This window comes from Cyprinus carpio, chromosome A1 (assembly GCF_018340385.1).
Source record: "Cyprinus carpio isolate SPL01 chromosome A1, ASM1834038v1, whole genome shotgun sequence".
In the NCBI taxonomy this organism is placed as follows: domain Eukaryota; kingdom Metazoa; phylum Chordata; class Actinopteri; order Cypriniformes; family Cyprinidae; genus Cyprinus; species Cyprinus carpio.
Window position 1 is genome coordinate 37,846,490 of NC_056572.1, and position 5,130 is coordinate 37,851,619.

The following is a 5,130-nucleotide window of genomic DNA, read 5'->3' on the forward strand; positions in this document are numbered from 1 at the left end:
AATTGCTTGTACACTGACTGTACCAGCAAACAGAAAGCATTTCTGGTGAGTCAAAAAATAACAATGATATGAGAATGTTAACCATTCACTGAGACCTGACTTAATACCTTTCATTTCAACACTGACACTTTACCTTTTAGATTGTTTTATTTTGCCGACTTCAGAATAACAAGGCCGTCAAATACGCTGAGAAAATGGGACCAATGACCACAAAAATACAAATATAAAAAGGGTTACCCCCCCCCCCACCATAAGAAATACAAAAACAGTATGAATTTTGTAGAACTGAAAAAATAAAAGAACAAAAAAACAAATATTATAAAACATTTTAAATCATGATGGGATTAATGATTATTAACGTGTCCTGGCCTTTAAAAATCTTTTTGAATGACTTTTTTTTTGCACACAGACAAATTGAAAATGAAACACCAAAGAAAAATAATAGTTCTAAAAAATATAAACATTTTAAGCGTTTGTATGATGTTAATGATATTTAATCTGTGTCCTGTCCCTTTAAAATCTTTTTTAATGACTTTTTTCACTGAACCAGAATTGAAACACACCACGAAATAATAGATTCAACACAGATTCAACACAAATATGAAATTAAGTTTTTTTATTATTATTTTTATTTATTTGTTTTCAGTTGCAGGATGATTTTGACTCTCCATGAAAGCTTTAGTGCTCCTCACCCCAAGTCATGACACAGACCAGCGATCTGAACACACAGGATATCCTGAGTGCGTGATATTGAAGCTCAGGCTGATTGTCACAAAGAGCCCTTCACCAGGAACCTGCAAATACGCTGCACTAAACACATGCACACACACACACACACACACACACACACACACACACACACACACACACACACACACACACACATTAATATATTAGTGTACTGAAGCTATTTCAACTGAGCTCACTGATTGATTATGTAATGTACAATACAATAATCATTTTAAAATGTTCAATCAATCAATAAATGAAGCAAAATACATAGAGAGACAGCTGAATGTTTACAACCTGAAGTCTCAGAAGGCTATCAGTTCCCCACTGAACTGAATATTGAAGTCTCAGAAGGCTATCAGTTCCCCCATAATATTAACTCTGCATTTAACCCAAGTGACACACACAGTGTTCAACACCGCGATTGTGGGCCCGGGGAGCGCCCGATGCCTTGCTCAAGAGCACCTAAGTCACCAGATAGAGAGAGAACTGTACATGCACTCCCAGCCACAATTCCTGCCCGTTTCGAACTCTAACCGTGTCTCTCTAACCATTAGGCCCGAGTCTCACCCAAGTGAAACTGAGGAGATATCTGTGTTTGATGTCTCTCACCTGAAGCGCTCTGAAACTGAGGAGTATCTGTGATCTTCACCAGCAGCGGGTGCAGCTCCATGTGTCCACTTGATTTTGTTGTTGGGTTTTTACTTGTTAATAGAATTTAAGTTTGTTCTTCCAACTTTGTGGTCATATTGTCTCTTAATTAGGATTCGAAATAGATACATATTAAGTTTGCTCTTTAAAAGAAACAAGGTCAGGAGAGAATTAACATTGTTACTAGTGGAAATCTAATTCCTGATATCAAGAATAAACATTTTAACTAGTGAAAATTGAATTGTTGATATCAAGAATTCATATCCTGAGAATGAAAAAAAAAGTCAAAACGGTTTGCCATAGAAATCAACAGGGGAAACTCTGTATGTGCATGTCAAAAGATCAAATCTGATACTGAAACTTATGACGTATAAACCTGCACATCAACCTGATCACTTTATTTAACCTTCAAGTAAACATTACGTTCGATTCATCAGTTGCCACGATTTTATTATTTATTTATTTATTTATTTATTTATATTATTTATTTGTTTATGATTATTATTATTTTATTATGGTGTAGCTTTAAGGGCCTTTGTAATATAAAGAGTTTTAGTTTCGGTTTAAGCTGCTCCATGCCAATGAAATAATCCACGTCTTCCATTTTGCTGAATAAAAAACGTCTTCCTTTAATCTTGCTTTTATAAATGAGTCAAAGCAAACATAAAAGATACAAACATATAATCATGAAAATATCACGGATGCTGCGAAGAATCTTTCCTTCACACGCACGCTCTCCGCTCTCTCGACCGCCGGATCCAGAAAGGGACAGTACTCAATCTGAACACGCTACATATTTCAGAATAAAAGTTTATGGTGTCACCACATGTTTACTGGAGGTTGTAAAACTGCTTTGGAATTTGCATTGTAAAAATATAAATTGAATGGCTATGAAATGGCTCTATGTAAAATATTAGGTGATTTAGTTGATTTAGTTGAGTTTGTGCTGTTTTTGTTTTTTTAGTGTGCAGAGAGAAAATAAAGAAATTTGCTAAGTATTGTTATTGTTGATGTTTTTTTTGGTGTGTTTTTTTGATTAGGTCATAGTGTAAACTACAAATCTAAGATTGTAACATAGCGCTATCAAATAAATAATGCTGGCATGATAACAACTTACACAAGTCATGAGCAATGCTTTCATAGAATTTCCCATAGAGGAGAGACTTCTGCTTCCCGCTTTCAGTGCTTCACTTGCCTTCATGATGGCCGTTGGAAACTGTAAAGCGTTATTCTGCAAATCCTCAGCCACTTTGCACCTTTTCACTGCAGAGAAAGCATGCAATTTTATACCTTTTAGAGATATACTCGGTTGTTTCAGCTTGAAAACTAAATTCTGAATGCATAACTATATATATGTGTGTGTGTGTGTGTGTGTGTGTGTGTGTGTGTGTATGAAATCTATTAATATCAGATTAAAAAATACATATTTTTTAAAGTATCATAAAAGCTTACTTTCACTTTGTTCAGTTTTCTTTCACCATCTGTTGTGCCTTTAGATCCAGACATCTTCTCTTCTTCCCAAGTATCTGTTGATGTTGTCGTGATGTTGGAAATGATGATGATGGTACTGAGGTCTAGAACTGTGTAGAGGTGTTATGGATTGGATAAGACTCCGCCCACTGCAGCGTGTTATCTGGGCTTTAAATGATGAGGTGTGTCACGATGACTGGTGAGTTTTATCATCTACTGTACTGTGTTCTTCTGTGAGAGTCCTGCTGGGGGCATTAGCTGTTACTGGAAACAAATGCTTTGTTTCAGTTTGCTATTTGGTTGTCAAGATGCACCTCACTTTCTGTCTGCTGACATTGTTTTTGTTATGGTTATGTTGACAACATAATTAATTTATTAGTCTGTTAAAGGCTGATGATTTTGAAAACAAAATATAAACACAGAGATCATACAAAAACCACCAGCAATAAGAAGTGGAGCGATAATGTTGTGAAATATAACACTATTGAATTTAAGATAATAGTGTTAAGTTTACAGTTAATATTTTGGAATGATATAAAAGGATATTGCACTTTTTGTAGTGTGAATGAGTATGCAGTAATTTGTTTTTGTTTTGAATTTGTAATATGATATTTTTTTTTGAGTGTTGATATTTATATATTGATTGAAGGACACATGCATTTGTTTGTTATTACATTTGTAGGATGTTATTATTACATTTGTTTAATTCATACCATTAATTTTAATAAATTAAGGTGTTCAAAAAATATCCCATTATGTTAATGTGGAGTAATGAAATAAGCATTTTGTTTATCCTATATGTTAGTAAAAACTGAAAACAAAACCTTTCTAAATAAACATTTCTTGAAGAAATCAACAATTGTGAATTTATGTTTATGTGGAGTTATGAAATTAGATTTATAATATTTTAATGTCAGTAATATAAGTTTTTGTTTATTTATAACATTTTGGGGTTGTTATTATCATTTAAACACTCCCTCCTCGATCAGTTTCTCATTATCAGATCATTTACTGATACTGCACTACTACAATGTAAAACTGTGATGAAAAAAACCTGACAAATTCTTACAGTAACATACCATATCCATTAAACAGTAATATACCACACAAAACAATGCATTCATATGTTGTTGTTTTCAATAAAGTAGTCGACTTCAATATAGCTGTGTATTCTCAGTGTTCAGAGTGGACACTCACAGGCTGTGTTTCAAATCCCACCCTACACCCTCATTCACTGTTCCCTACATGAGTATAATATAGCCCACCTGACAGAGAGAATCCAGAAACTGATATCAAGCAGAATCACTGAAGAAAAGAGGAACAAAAGAACTATGACTGAAAATAAAAGACATTAAATCTCTCAAGATCTCAGCAGCATTACTTGCTTCACTTATTATAAATAAGTTTGACTTTATTTCTGTCATCTAAAGAAGTTATCATTGGGAATCATCAGAGTTTTAAATGTTGACATTTTTTGAAAATAACAGATTCATTTGAAGTATCATTTGATTACCGAGAGCAGTGTTTGCTTTTGTTGGGCTCTTGATTTTTCAACATTACTTTTTATTTGGCTGTTTGCGTTTTTTTTTTAGTATCATTTGATTACCGAGAGCAGTGTTTGCAAGAAAAGCCAATTGACAATGCAGGCATGTGATGTTGGTTATGTGTTGATAGCAGCAAAATCAACATCGAATGACAAAAACAGCCATATTCCATCCAGAAATTACTTTACATGACGTGTAGTTACATTTATGATAGTTGTGTGATATTACAGCACGAAAACCATGAAGGTGGTAATCAGTATTCATGAAGGATTCTAAAAACACACATTGCACACATGATACTTTGATCTATGTTAACATTCAGATACACACAAACTAAAATCATTTTGTGTTTTTATATAATTTTGATATTAAATGTTTTTTGTAGCATTTTGTATTTTGATAACATTTTGATATACAAAAATATGAAAAATACTGTTCACCAGAATGGTAACCAAACACTTTTAATAAAAAAAATCAACATCTAAATCTCTGTTATTTCTCACTAAGAGCTTCTGTGGATGTCTGAAGTTCTGTTGTTGCCAGTGGGGTTCACTGGAACTCGTGACCATTGTTTGCTAATGAGGCTTTTGGGAAACACACCATGGTAACACTGTTTGTGCAGTTGTTTAATGCTCTGCTGAGATCTTGAGAGATGTCTTTTATTTCAGATGTAGTTCTTGTTTTTTCTCTTTCCTTCAGTGATTCTTCTTGTTAACTGTTTGTTGTTTTTCATGGT